The sequence below is a fragment of the Opisthocomus hoazin genome, chromosome 18 (assembly GCF_030867145.1).
Source record: "Opisthocomus hoazin isolate bOpiHoa1 chromosome 18, bOpiHoa1.hap1, whole genome shotgun sequence".
NCBI classification, from domain to species: domain Eukaryota; kingdom Metazoa; phylum Chordata; class Aves; order Opisthocomiformes; family Opisthocomidae; genus Opisthocomus; species Opisthocomus hoazin.
The window spans coordinates 14,613,859-14,629,203 of record NC_134431.1 but is presented as its reverse complement, the minus strand read 5'-3'; the positions used below and the strand labels follow the sequence as shown (position 1 = coordinate 14,629,203).

The following is a 15,345-nucleotide window of genomic DNA, read 5'->3' as shown; positions in this document are numbered from 1 at the left end:
ATGAAGCAGCATAACTTCCCCACGCTGCTGATCAGCGAAGCCTAACCCTGACCTAAGACGCCATGATGCGCAGAGCAGGTGTTAGTCTGTCCCCATGATCTTCCTGCAGAGGCATGAAATTGATACTAGCTGTGATGACATTTCATGTGGGCACAGGAGTAAGAATTCCTGTCACAATAAATCAGCAAACAGAATACCTCCCCAGGAGTTTAAAGAGGACATTTTATACTGAATAGCTCATATCCTGCTTCCAGGCACCTGATCCATTAGGCTTTACTTCAACATGTGCTGACGCTCAGTGATTTTGTTCACATGCTGACCACACGGCTCAGGTGCCGTTCTAGCAGTTTACTCCAGAGTTATGAGAGTTACATGCCTTGTGTATTCCTGGTGGGATCACTCGGAGATCATATTTGCAAAAACACATGGGTATATTACCCAAAACATGGGATTCACAATAAACCTCCAAAACCAGATCAGAATGCTTAAAGCTGAAAATAAAACATATATTAGGATTTTGTTCTTTCTTTTGTTTAATAAGGAAATGGAAACAAGAGACATTTGTAAAATGTCCAGTGAAGCGTTGTGCTAGAGATCTTTGAGTAACCCAAACAAGCCAGGGTGTGTAAATACTACTGCAGCATTTGCATAGATATGAACTCTAAAATGGAGAGCTGAGCACTGTCAATTAGCAGAGTGCTGGATGGGAAATATTTAATGTATTTCCATGATCTGTGCATGGCATTGAATTAGATACAGCAGCTCAGATTCCCTAACACAGCTTTTCTTCCACAAGGTATATAAACCCTTACAAGATACAGACACGAACAAGTAGGCCTTGGTTTACAAAGTCTTGGGCTGGTATTCAATAAATCTAGTTTTAGGGTATTTAGTATCAGATCAAAACTATCATGGTCCCAATGATGCAAATTGCAGATCCAGTAGAAATTCATTCTGCCATCTCAAATGTGTTCAAAAAATGCTGATCAATCAACTTTGCTCCTGCAAGTTTTTTGCTGGATCAGGTATTGTTTGTCTGCGCCACTTGCACTTTGAGCCCTATCAAGCATTGTCTGTCTTCCCACAGTTGGCATCAATCTGGCATGAAAGCACAGAGCTGGCATAAACTCTGTATCACAGCTCTGGCTGATTTGACAGAAATATGATCATTTGCCCATGCCTGATCGGGATGAAACCTGTTACTGCTGTTAAAAACAATCGTGCATAGATCTGGTGTTAACATCAGCCTCTCATATGACAGCAGAGCCTGTTGGTGCCAGAAGGTGATGTGAAACTAATGGAACACCTCTGCCTGCTGCCCCAGCACAGAGGTCTGGGTGGCAAGAAGCAAAATGAGACATCACATGGTGGCTCTAGCTTCCGTACAGATCACTTCTGCTCAGTGACCTCAACTTGCACCAGCAGCTCCATGCTGCGTGAACAGCAAGGAGAGTATTTTCGCAGTGCATGAGCCTACGCTGTGCAGCTGCATCCAGCAAGGCAGCAGGGTGATGCAGAACAGCTCCATTTTCAGAGCAAAGCAGACCACCCTTGTCTCATGTTTGCTTTTCTTTGGTTTTAGATTTGGGCTTTTTGCTTATGCACTACAAATGCATGCATGCTCCACCCTTCCCAAATTCGGTAGATATTCTACAGTGTATCTGTATCTACATAGTATATCTATACAGTATACATGTATGCATGCAATATTATACATTATTGTACATAATTGCATATTAAAATATCTTAAAAAAATCAAGGCATCTGCTGGTAGTATGGATTTGATTCTAAAATAGCTAATTCTTATGGAGATCAGAGTGAGAGAGGGTTGGGATCTTGATTTTATGTTGGCGTAGTCAGCATCAGAGATCTTGTAAATCTAACTAAGCAACCTACCAGATGTGCCCTGGCAGAACCCACTGCAAAGTTTGACTAGGTCAGCCATGCGGTTTCTAACCCGTTGTCAATAATGCACTCAGTTCATCCGAGTAGCATGTATGATAACTTTCAATCAAGATAAGGCACAGTTAAAAGTTAAATTTTGGCATCTATTACAGTTCTGCCTTGAATGTTCATATTTACAATGCTTGAGTGCCTACATGCACAGTGAAAGGACTGTGAACAGAGTTGAACTACAGTTCCCACTACAGGGTTCTTAAGCTCTCCTCTCTGGGTATTTTTTTCCTTGATTTTTTCTTCTGATTTTTGTGTTTCCTCTTTTCTTTTTCTTTTTTTTTTCTCCTGGGTAAGGGGAAAGGGGCAGCGCTACTTGGTATTTAGTCAACACTAAATGTGAAAAGCTTTGACAGCTAAGCATCTCCCAAGCCAAAACTGGCAAAGCCAGCTGAAAAAACCAACAAATGTTCCTGTTTCAAATTGCATACTTCTCTTATTTGTTGAAAATGGTCCAGGGTGGCTGCAGGGTACACTGAGCCTGCCTAAAGGCAGGTTTAACTCATGTTTTGACCATTTAAGAAGGAAAACAACTCTCTTCCTCCACAATGCACTTTGGCACTCAGCAAATAAATTTTACCATGGCAACTGCAAAGCCACTTGAGATACACAAACTCTTCAGTGAAGTGGTCCTTGGCATCTTGTTGTACAAACTAACCTGGATACACTAAGGTCATTAAAGATTATAAAAAACCCACATGAAATAGCTTAGTATCATGTATTAGTATCATGTTTTCCAATTGTTATGTTAATATAACAGCTGAGTATCATGTAGTACTTTTTAGTAAGTATATGCCCAAGTGCTTTACAAAGGAGGAAAGCTAAAACACTACATGTAGTGTGACCTGTCTCGGGCTGAAGCAGTACTGGAGAGAGAACCTTCCCTTCTGAATATTGGTCCAGCACTCTGCCTTTTAGCTTGTTTAGCTAAATCCTGCAGCCCAGCAAATTCTGACTGCAGTCACAGGCCGAGGAATTTCCACAGAGTTGCCCAGTGGCATGATATATCTTATCTTGATATGAACATGAAAGAATTCAGAAGCTGTGAGGTCAGCACTATGTGGAGTGAGTGCAAGCTGCAAGTGCACAAAGGGATAAGGTACCTGTTTTTTAAACAGACCTGAATGGTGTGTAGACAGTCACAGAAAAATATTTTCAATGATTGTAGTGTGCAGCTGTACATGAAGTATGTGCATATTTAGACCTAATTTGATATGTAGTTGCCACAGCTGTATGCATTAATCACATAGTAGCTATATTCTTGGCCAGTTCTGACTGCATTCACGTAACCACTCAGTTACACAAGCAAAACCAAGGATTGCCAATATACGCCTTTTTGCAGACTCATTTAATCATCTCTCTTTGACATTGTGGCCTTCGATTCAGTGCAAACAGAAGGACAACTTCACAGTTCTCACAATTTGCAGAATGAGACCTTGCTATACAAGCATAATTTCTTGCCATGATTTTTCTCAAAATAGACTAATCTTTGTAGAAAATGAGAGCAGAGGCTAATGAGGGTTGAGGCACAGATGGGATGGCACCAGTAGTTACTTCATACAAACACAGTAAAGTAATAGTTTCTAGCATGACATTTAATAAAATCAAGTCCTACTAGGATGCACAGCTACAGGGGAATTTATGTAGAAATCAAATATGATGCTGCCTGCCTGTCTTCAGTGGAAATACATGACACATGGTCTATCTCATCTCGCTTTCTTCCATTTAATCACACTTCTAATGAGCAGAAACATAAAAAGTAAACAGTTGATTTCTCCTCTACAATAATACTAATTTTCTTTCTACACTGTTTACTTTGAATAACCAGAGTTCATTTTTAGAGCCCTGTTCAATATTTAATTCAAAGAACTTCACAAGCATCTTCTAAATGGTATTTGGAAGCTTCAGCAATGTTCTGATAAGGAATGTAAATTTCCTGGGATTTTCTTCCCTCTCAAACAGGGGTCTGTCTTTCAGGGCAGGGGGAAGGGTTGTTTCTTGGTTTGCTTATGAATCCAGCTCCATTCCCATTAGAGAGAAAGTGACAGCTATGTAGACCAGAATACAGTTGAAACTGTGGGTAATTTGTATATTAGCTCCTCATTTACAGATGGTCACTAAATCTAAATGTTATTCAGGGATGTGTTGCCTTCTATTATGAATTCTGAATAATGAACTTCTCTGAAAAGAAGTAGCCCAGTGGGAAAAGCACAAAACCGTGTTTTAGTAGTTATGGAACGACAGACAGATGTTTGCGTCTTGATACATGTGCAAATAACAGTAACTGGCATTCATAATGGCATTTGGTAAGTTGCCATGCTACTGTATGCTTGGAAGAAAATAATATGGTGTGTCTTTTAGCATAAATTGCCTTCTGAATAATCACAGAAGTGCATATCCACAGTAAACATCTGTACCAAGGAAGGCCAAACCGAGTTTCTTTGCCTCAAACTATTTAAAATAAGGAGTCAGAGATCCAGAATCACAAGATTGTTGACTGATAGATTGACTTTGGATTTTATTTTGCCTTCAAGGATTCTCTACCCTGACGGCTGCCTCCTCATTTCTTGTCTGCAGCCAGGAATATTAAAAAAATGTTCAGCTGCTGCTTACATGAAAACATGAAGTTTCTCTGCAACTTCCTCATTCCAGAATTTTATCATCCCAGATTCCAAATGTGATACTCACTATACCATTGCACTATTTGACCGCTCTGCAGATCCAAAGCCTTTTTACCTATGCCATCAGTTCACTGGAGACAGCAAAAGCTAATGCTGGAGAAAATATTTTGGATAAAATTTTTCAGTGACACCTTACAGTTGAAGAGTATCCTTACCCTTCACCACCAAAAAACTTCCAATTAATATTTTTGTTATGAAACTATTTGTTTCAACTTCCTTCAGTTTATCAAAGTATGAAAAGCTGAACATTTCCTTCAAATGCAAATTTTTAAAATACTTTTTCAGAACTGCCAGCATAGTAAAGTATCAGTTATTCACACAGCTCCAAGGATCTCTGGATTTACAGATTGTTGCAGTTACTGTCTCATTTTATTCATTCTAATTGGGTTTCACTGTACTAATCTCTCTGGAGTATAGCATTTATCGCCTTCCAGATGATTGTTAAATGCTGTATTGAAAGGGAATTATCACCTATCTTCTGACTTCCTCTTCTGAGAAGAATAAGAAAAAACAGGAAAAGTTGTCGTTAGCTGGGGTAATGGGAGAGTTGAGAGGATCCCGCTGCTTTTCTCTACTTTGTGCAGCTGTTTATAGCCAACTTCCAGTGGCAGCGCAGGTGTAACAGGACAGTTGTAGTCTACAAAGGGCACTGTGCCTGTGCCACACAAACAGGCCCAGTCCTATTTCTCTGCCACTAAAAATGAGGGATAAGACTTTTGGCTTCCTGACATAGGGAGAGAAAGAGTCCTTTGCCTGTATTACTATTGCTAGGTGTCTGAACTGTAACATTGTCTTGAAAATTGCACCCCCTCCCCTTTTTTATTCATTGGGAGAGGGGAAAGGGAGAAAATTCTGGGATCTCCTTGTCTGTCTCGTTTTTGAGCCATTAGGGTGCATGTGGATCAAATTCACTTATTCTCCGAAAGTGAAAATCATAAATTTGCATTCCTAAAGTTTCTGATACTTCAATATATTTATTCATCTTTCAAAGTGCTGCCCAGGTAGTATGGTGCTTGGTGATCATGCCTGGATATTCTTGCAATAGACTGAGATCTACTTTTAGAGAAAAATATGGTGCTGCAAAAATAACATTAGGGTCTGATAATTCAGTTCTCTGTGAATGACAGAGCTTATTTCTTCTTGAAGAACATTAATAGGCTTTGCAAACAGACAATAGAAATTAATTAATTTTCTGGCCCACATAGTTATTCAGAAGAACTTGGAAAAGTGAGTCATAAAGGCTCAGTAGCCCATGGTTTAATTTAAGTTACATGACTTCTAAGGAAATCTCAAGATTTTCTGGGGAGGGAGGTGAACTTTCTGTAGAAAGAATTAAAGAACAGGGAAGGACTGGTGAAGTAAATCTGAATTACCTTGGCACACAAAGACTGGAGAAAGCCAGCACAAACCCTCAAGGGAAGATGGGATGACAGTGACCCATGCTTCATATTTGAATCCTGTCCTTTGTTTTAGTTTTAAAGTAATACTTAGCAACAAAGTTATAAATAAATAGATTAACCAGAAGCAGAAGGTTGAGAGGGGGCTGGCTGCATTAAATATTACAAGTAACTGTCAGATTAGTCACATGCGGCATTTTTCTCTTCAACCACTGCGCAATGGGTGAAGCTCAGCATTTGTTGTACAATTAACAAGTCATGGGATATTTAAAAAAATCAGTGCTTTCATCAGGTCAAGCGTCTACCATTTCATTACATTACTTTTGAAATTGACTCTGGTTTTATCTTGTAAGCCTACATATTCCCTGAAATACATTCCTCTGCATATGTGGAGCATGAAAAATTAATTCCATTAGCAGGTATTCGTTAACTAGGTCTCTAGAGTTCTGTGAGCTTGAATTATACTGAATTTTCCAGTATCTTTTTAATTTTGCATGTTCTAGATAAAAAACAGTTTCCTTTAAAAAATGCCGCCTTCTCTGTAATGGCGACAAGAGGGGAAGAGGATATTGAAAAGTTCCTCGTCAGCATAAATAAATTAAAGTCTCCACTTCATAGAATCCAAGAGCAATGAAGCTGCTATTAAATGTTTTAAGAGAAAGCTAGAGGCCAAGATGACCAAACTGAAGCTCCTCAGTCTAAATACATTAGCAACTCTCTCCACACTTGTATTTTTAAATGTTAGATAATCTATTAAAACTGAAACATCTTTGAAGGCATTGTGGCTGGAGAAGGGATTGTGATAGAATGCATTTAAATAATGGGAGATCACATTTGCAGGTCTGTATTTGCAAGTTAAAATTCAGCTGTTAATAAAGCTAGTCTCGTATTTCTATCACAACTGTCTCTACTCAGGCTCCTCCTGTCTTTGTCATCTCTTTCTGTACTTGCCTGATGATGCCTCATTTTGCAGGGATTTCAAAGGTTTGCAAAAATTTCACAGCAGTAATCCTGTATTACTCCAGCAAGGGAGATCATGTACGCTATTTATAAACTCATACAGTTCAACTTGCTGCATAATAGCAAATTCATGTTTCATTAGATATTTTTGTTTTTTCATTATCCAGCTTGCATGCATAATTGTCATAACTGTGCCCATGGGGTAGATTCACAGCTGTATATATAAACTGGACTGAGGCATCTGCTTGCACAGCTTCTCTGTAAATCTGGAGCTGGATATACAAGAGCAAGTATGTTACAGACAGCCTTGACAGGTATAATACAGCATCACGTGCACCTGCATTGCAAAATGGAGAGAAAGGATACCTCTGGTCTGGCCCCATTAGGAGCTGAGCGATGCTGAGAAGGAGAACGTGACTGAGAGCCCAGGGCAAAAGCAGAGAGGTTCTTCCAGGAGCTGCTGTGGCTCAAGGTACATGGATCCCTTTTCTCAGAGCTTAGTGGTATTGCATTGTGTAAGAGGCAGAAAGGATGTGGTAAAACTGCCCCTGACCTTTCAGCGACTTCTCATTCTGGGAAATGCCAGCAGCGTAGCTCCCCTGACCTGCATGGCTTAGCGGTGGCTGGCTAGTTAGGGTGGGGAATGGCAATGTGCTTCCCCAGGCAGCACGGCTATCCAATGGGTGGTGTTGCAACCTAGAGAGATCTTGTGGGAAGACAAAGGTGTCATGCAGGCAGCTGAAATCATAAACGTGTGGCAGGGACCTGTGTAGACTGTACTGCCCTGCCCGCTCGTCCTGCTGGGTAATGTGAGGTTGCTCTCAGCTGATGTGCAGAGCCTGTTCTTGGGCTTTTGGTCTACTAACATTTATGGTTCATGACTTTATTAGGGAATTAACAGTTTTTTCTTTGCTGGATGTTGGTATACTATCAGGTTTGTGTTGTTCCTTTGGCTTTTGATAAGCAAAAGCTCTCTGACAAAATTAATCATCTTTCCAGCATATTCTGGGCTGGAAGCTGCTCTGTTGATGATGGTCCCCAATGACAGCTTGCGGCACCCTCACCCAGTTTGGGTAGCCTGCCGACCAGGTGAAATGATTCTAAACTCCTCATTCACACTTCCCTTACTTGTCACTTCAAAGACACGTTGTTTATTTGTAATGATATGTGGCAACACAGTTGCTAAATGCTTAGCAAAAATAATTATGGCGTTGCTATGGCTGAGAGGGGTTCATAGCAGAACTAGCTTTGGTGGATATATCAGGAAAAAATGTTGCTAAGGGGCAGCTTACTTATTTTTCAGTAAGTTCTTAACAGGAAAGATTAATCCTCTTCTAACACACCCAGTGTTGCCAGCTCAGGATTCTGCCCTAAGTTTTATGGTATTTGTGCTTCAGTGTGGGATTTTTTTCAGACAATTATCCATAAATTGGACACTATTTACATTTCTTGCCTCATTTTTCATAAAGCCTATCTGTGTGCATGGGCCAAGATATCCCCAAACTGGGAGTACTGCTGACGTGTTTTCAGTGCAGTCTTGCCACTGACTTGTCTGGTGGCCTTCAGCAACCTGTTTCCTCTCTCTGGGCATTGCGTAAAAGGGACACAAGTAATTTAATTTACTGTGAAAAGTATGACTATCATCTGCAATATCCATTGGATTTTTAAGATAATGCATGGATGTCCGTTTAATAGAGCGGCCATTCCTGGCAGTTGCTTTGGCAGGTGGATGCCTTCCCTGTGACAGAACCTATTCAGCACCATTTTAGGCAAAGAAAAATCTGATGGCCTTAAAGTCATGCAGTGCTAGTGAGGGGAAAATGAGAAAGATGCACAGAGTTTCTGCGGTGATCCTGTTCTCATTTGGGCAAACTTTAATTTTTGAATGCCAGCCTTTTCCCTACAGTATCTCCTTAACTTTCCCATTGCCATTCATGGTATTTTAGGACAGCTTTATCCTGAGTTATGGGCATATATTTCACCTGGGTTTCAAGCACAGTATGTTCTAATCAACTTAAAGGCGGCTTATACACATCTTGCTTTTTGGACTGCCCATTTTAGGGTTTCCTTTTTTTACCTATCACCTCATTTTTATGTAGCTCCTTTTCTAGAAATTAAGTACCTGTATTCTGGATGCACTTGGCCTCCTATCCCCCCACAATTGTATTTTAGCTGTTACCCACTTAAACCCTTTTGAACTGTCCTGAACACCACTCAGGATGAAATTCAGAATGGTATCTGTTCTTGCAGGTTCTAGGATTAGCTGTTTGATGAAGCAGTCCTTTACTCTGTCCAGAATTGTTTATCCCTACGTCTTCTGAAGAGGCAGTGATCTGGGCTATATGAGGGGAGCTGAAATTTTCTACTGTTGATACTTGCCTGTAATTTACAGCTTTCCTTAGAATTTCAGCTCCTGAAGTGTTGCAAGTTTTTTTTGTTGAAAACTGAAATTTCCAGAGTCACATTTAAGTCTGTTTTGTTCACTCAGTGTATGTTTTCACTGAGATGGTTATGCAAACATTAACAACCTCTGTAAACAAGAACAAACCACACAGGAGAAATGCCTCCTTAACCTGGTCCCTGAAGAGCCATCTGGAACAAATGGCTGTGTGCGCAATACAGTTTTTTCTAATTAGCATCTGTGGCAATAAGCCACTCGGGTATATTCGATATGCTTTTATCTTAAGATTAAATTTACACTTGCTGCTAGGTAGCTATGACATCTTCATTCTTATTTTAGATCTGTTATGATATGATTATTGTGTGATCACTGCTCGCAGCAAACCAGCCTCTATCTGTGTATGGTTCAGGCTTATCTATGATGTTGGGCTCTACGGTCGTCCCAAATAAGGAGTATTTTTTTTTTGTAACTTCTCTCTTAGAATTCAAAAATTTTTGTTGTAAAAGTTGCAGGGCAGGTGTGGGGTTTTTTGGAGCCATATAACAATTCCAAGATATAAGCTGTAAAAACAACCAAGAAAATAACTGATAAAATAGAAGTGTCTTACTGAAAAGATTGCAATTTAAATATTCAAAAAAGAGAGTTAAACTTTACAAGACAGACCGAGGCACAGATTTTAACAATTTTTCCAAAGTTTTGAAGAACTAGATATAGAACAGATCCTTTCCTTAGTCCAGTATTCTAACCACAAAACTTTTTCCTACCACAAAGAATTAAGCACTTTAAAAAATAATTTTTCAAGGGCAGATGTACAATCAGTGTTATAAATTGTTACAGCTCTTGTGAAATCAGTTGAGCTACTATTTATTATATCAGCTGAGGGTCTGCCACAGGACTCTCCAGTAATAGATTCAGAACTGGTCTTGGCTTATTTCCTTGATAAGTAAAAAAATATTTAATGAAAGTGCTTTCATAAACATGAGGAATAGACAGTAACAGGATTTCCCGTGCCATGAAAAATTCTACAATTTTCAAAACTTTTATGTTAAAATATAACCTTTTTTTTCAGTTCTTGGAAACAATCAGAAAATTTTCCCAGGTCACAGTAGGAACTGTTGTCTAAATAAGATCAGTCATTCATCTAATTCAGTTAAAACATTTTCACTATTAGGTTCCTTACCAGCTGCTTTAATGAAAAGTGAGTCTTCGTTCTGAAGTACAAAAAAGGATGCAAAATGTCGTACCATTGCAAAGTTACCTCTCATAGACATTGCTTTCAGAGATTAGAAATAGAAAAAGCAAACTGCAATAATACGGTAAAGTGACTGCTACAAATCAAACAGCAATCTAATTCGGTTCACCACACGGGCCTTTGGGATTTTCGTACCTTATGTGCTTAATCAGGTTTCAGATGATGTCCATTCATTAAGAGAAACATTTCTCTTCCCCCAAGTTAGTAGATTTCTTCCTTCAGACAGCTTCGCACTCCACTCTCTCTTTACCACAAGAGCCTGTTAAGTGTTTAGGTCAAAACCACAGAACAGGAAAATACTAAAGCAAAACTGGAAATCTTTTACCGACTCTCAGCTGAGATCTGTTCACTTCTCACACCAAAAGGAGAGTGAGGAAAAGTGTTCCAGTCACACAAGTCTGAAGCTGTATCGGGCAGCTGTCACTGTGACAAGACCATGGTGAAGAAAATAACGTGATGCTACCCATATGAGGTCTACTATGAATGTACTCCTTTTCAACCCCCCCAAAAACTACATAAATGACATTCTGTTAACCCAGGGTTGCTTTATAATTGCAAAATAGTGCTGGATTTCCAGCAGAAACAAGGCGGTGGTGGTGACAAAATATTTCCACGCATTGGAGATCCATAAATTAATCAAGTATAATTTATCAAATTATAATAGCAATAAAAATATAGCATTCATAGCATGCTCTTCTGTATTACATTTAATGCTTACAACATAGCCACTACAGATTATTACAGGTATGAGACTGGTGCTGCTAGGAATTACACGTGTTATAGAGTCAATCTATTGACTAACACTACAAATCCAATGGCAAAAAACATCTTGTTCATTTAAAGGGAGATTTTATTTTATCTCGGTTTACTTAAAAAAGTTGTTACCCCCAAGAGCCACTGAAAGTCTCCTTAACCCTTTAATGTGTATAATTTAACTTCTTTTTTAAAGTGGTGCTCTTAACCTGGGTTATTTCAGTGCTAAATTTACAACATTGCCCCAGAAACCATTCAGTGGGCAAAAATCAAGGACAAGCTGAGTGCAGGATGATGAACTACATGTGGGAATGGAAACAAATAGCTAAAGGCAGAACAACTTCTTCATTGGCTTTGCCTTCAAAGCACATGTCCTAAAACTCTGTCCCAGGCTTAGATTTATGAGAAGAAAAATTGTGCCTGGGAATGGTAAGTCTAGGATAAGAAATATGAAAGAGAGAAAGATCTGGAGCCAAAATTTCAACAGAGACAAATCTCAGCTGGAGAGATTTAAAGGGAAAGAAAAAAAGTTATACTCAAAGCACACTGTCATCCAGAGCCTTGGATGGAATCCAGGATTTTGGACTACTGTTTCTCTATTAGAAAATACCTGATGGGTGCTCGTAAAGGTTTCATCTTCATTCCTATCTGCTGGTTCAGTTCAGCTACCCTGTTGTTCTCTGACGTAGATTTACTGGCTGAAATACTACTGATGAAACAGTGATGTTGATCTGTGTGGCAGGAGGTCTGGGGCTGTTTTAATTTATATTTTTAAGTCTTTACCAGAACTCGTACATGCATGCTGTTGGCTACATAATCTTAATGCCATATTCTATAGTCATTCACTGAGAAATTGTATGATGGCATTGCTGCAAAAGTTGTGAAAGGGTCAGGTAACTGTGGGAAAATGTAGATGGAGAAGGCCTTGGAGAACTGGGCTCTCTCTCCTACCTCTGCCAGACTGCTCATGGGGGAGAGGAATAAGTCATTTGAACAGGGTGCTCATCTTGAAACTACAGTTGGCATGCAAGTCTTCAGGTAGGTGAGAATCCACAATAGGATTTAGTAGACATTATTCGCTAAGCACATAAAATGCTGCCTTATCTAATGGTTCTGGAAAGTCATAGTATCAAGTGAGGCAGTCAAAATCAGTATTTTTAAATCTCTCTCTGATGCTCTGCACACTTCTCAACTCTGTAAGGCGGACACACCAGCCCCACACTACTTAGGGCTTTTGTGGAGCAGGTACTGTAGTGATAGGCACTACAAAAAAGCTTCTGAATATACTAATACTTCTGTCTTCATGGATTATTGAAGAAAAATGTGTGTGATCATGCGCTTAAAGGCTGCATCATAATGCATATGCACAAGGAACCAAATGAAGGTTGCATAGGCAACCACAGTTCTGGCATTTCCTAAGTTTTTAGTGCTTGCCTTTAAAATCTTAATAATGTGCTCTTAATATAGTGGCTTTCCGGTATATAACATGTAATTATCTGAAACTACGTATGTGATGTTTTCTCAGTATCTGGAGAATATTTTTTTTGTGCTTTAAAAGGATCCTGAAGAATAATCATTATTTAACTAAAACATCTTTGGCTTTCTTTTCGCTTTGCTTTTGTGTGGAAGCCACACAACAGCTTTTCACATACCAGATGAATAATGTGTAGAAAGAGTGAGAGAGGAAGGGAATTGATGACTTTTTTTTTAAGTATGTGAATTTAATTTCACCAGGCACTTTATTTCAGTCATAATGCACACTCAAATTTATATTAAAAAAGTATCTCCTTCTGAATGCTTTAATATGTTGTTTTAGACATTATTGAAAAAGTTCATATTTTACAAAATAATACATTTCTTTTCAACTGACTTTTCTAATTGTCAGTTGAAAATGAATATACATCAATGTCTTAAGGACTAGGTAGCATAAAAACATTCTGCACCTTCAAACTACAAGCAAAATGCAATCATAGGAATGCTGGACAACTATTACCTGACCAATTTAAAGATTTCAGAGAAATAAACTTTCTCACACTGTTGCATTTTTTAGAGTTTTCTGATCAGTGCCAGGAGGAAAGAGACCAGCTATCCAATACACACCTAAACTAAAAAACATTGTGATACTTGCAGTGGGAAAAATTCCCTGTTCCCTGCCCCTCCCTCCCCCCAGCATCTATGCAGCATAACTGTAGACATAAATCCCTCTCCCTATTGAAAGAGTGTATTTATCAATATTGAAATGAAGCATGTGTAACAGTTATGCAATTAATCTGCCAGCACCGTCACTGATTCCTAGTTTTGGAGGAATCCATTCATGCTTATGAAATGTATGATTTTCAGAGCACAAAGCATGAAAGAACAATCCTACTTTTTCAGCTAAAAGATGGCTGTATTCCTAATGATCAGCGAGATAACACATTCTTGCATATTGTATCACAAGCAAAATCTCATAGTAGTCCTAGCTCCTTAATGTTAAAAGATAGCTGCATACCCTCAATATAGAATCTCAGAAATATTTTTTAAATGCCCAAAGCTTTAGGGTACATAATGTCCACTCACCTCAGTTAAAACTCCAAGTAAATATGATAGATCAGTTTAAAAAAATAAGGCATCAGTAGTAGGAAGTAAGTATTTATCCATTTTTCTATTCATTTCTTCTATTCCTTGCTACTTACCTCTGAGTGCTGCTGTTGCTCGGAGCACACAGAATGCAGCAGCTCAGTCTGAGGAAGAAAATGGTTATTTCCTTTCACCCTCTGTTACTGTTCTCCCTTGAAAGTCCTTCACTTTTTTCTTTTCCAGTTGCATAGGAATACAAGGATGGACCCTTTTTGCTCTATCCAGTTCTGTTTATATTATGTAAAACAGATGAATGCATTTCCTATTTTAACCATGAAAATCATGTCTTCACTGACAGGCGCCTGAATCATGAATAGTACTGTATGCAACTGTGAAAACCCACGTAATGCTCAGAATTGGGCTCAGTTTTCTAAATGAAGAACCAGATGAAAATCTGCACATCAGCTTCCCTTTGTTGCAAAAGTTTCTCTTTTTCTCTCCTGTAGAAGAAGCTGGAAGTCACTGTTTAACCAATATGGGTTCTTCATTGGAAATGCTGGAGGAGACCTCTAGGTTTGGTTGAACCCCAGAAAAAAACACATTGGAGATGTTTTGGTCATTAAAGTGCCTCTAACCCCACTGTAACTTTCGGTCAGCTACCACATCAAACCTGTGATTCCTTTCTCCCAAGGCAATTTTGTCTTATAGCACTGTCAGCAAACTGCTTCAGCACTGTTTGAAAAGATTCCAGCTTAAATTACAGTAGTGAAAGCCTGTTCTGGGCTTTTCCCTTATTATTTTTTCTGGAATAGTTAAATTTCATATTATTCCCTGCCCAGTCTTAACCATACTTCCCAGAATGCAGGAAAACAGTCTTTCCTTCCTGCAATCCTAAATGCCTTCATTAGGGAGACTTAACATTGAAGTGTTTTGGAAAGGCAGATGCTCTAGATTTAAAAGAAACAAGAGAGGACTCTCAGTGAACAGCTGCATCGCTCTCAGCTTCAAGCGAGCCATATTTCTGAATGGTTTTGTACATTATTTTGTCACTGGGAACATATTATTACCATCTAAATTTAAAAACACTGGCTTTCTTGCACGAAGGCAAAAGCAGACTTAAAACCACAATGACTGTTCTGTTCAAGTATTCTATGCCAACGATGCAGAAAATAAGCTCAAAGTGAAAAACAGTTCTTGTTTTAGAAGGTCTTTGCTTGCAAGGTGTCTGTACAGAACTGGCCAAAAACACCGGTACAGGAATTCTTGTACACTTTCAAATTAATCACTATTCACAGTTCTTTGCTGAAGTCTCATTCTGCAGCTGCTTCAGCTTTTTGTTGACTGCTCAGAAATACCTTGTCCCTAGTAACGAGCAGTATTATTTTACAT

General features: G+C 39.0%; 1 protein-coding gene across 3 annotated transcripts in view; it reads right to left on the bottom strand.

The window, feature by feature from the left end:
- The window catches only part of PHACTR3 (phosphatase and actin regulator 3), a 118,948-nt gene that overhangs the window by 72,226 nt on the left and 31,377 nt on the right, over nt 1-15,345 (bottom strand). Inside the window, exon 1 of one of the 3 annotated variants that reach the window (XM_075438329.1) lies at nt 14,073-14,263. The exons of the other annotated variants lie outside the window; for them this stretch is intronic. The gene's annotated coding sequence lies outside the window, so the exon portion shown is untranslated. Of the gene's footprint in view, nt 1-14,072; nt 14,264-15,345 lie in introns of those variants that run through there. 3 annotated transcript variants of the gene reach the window in all.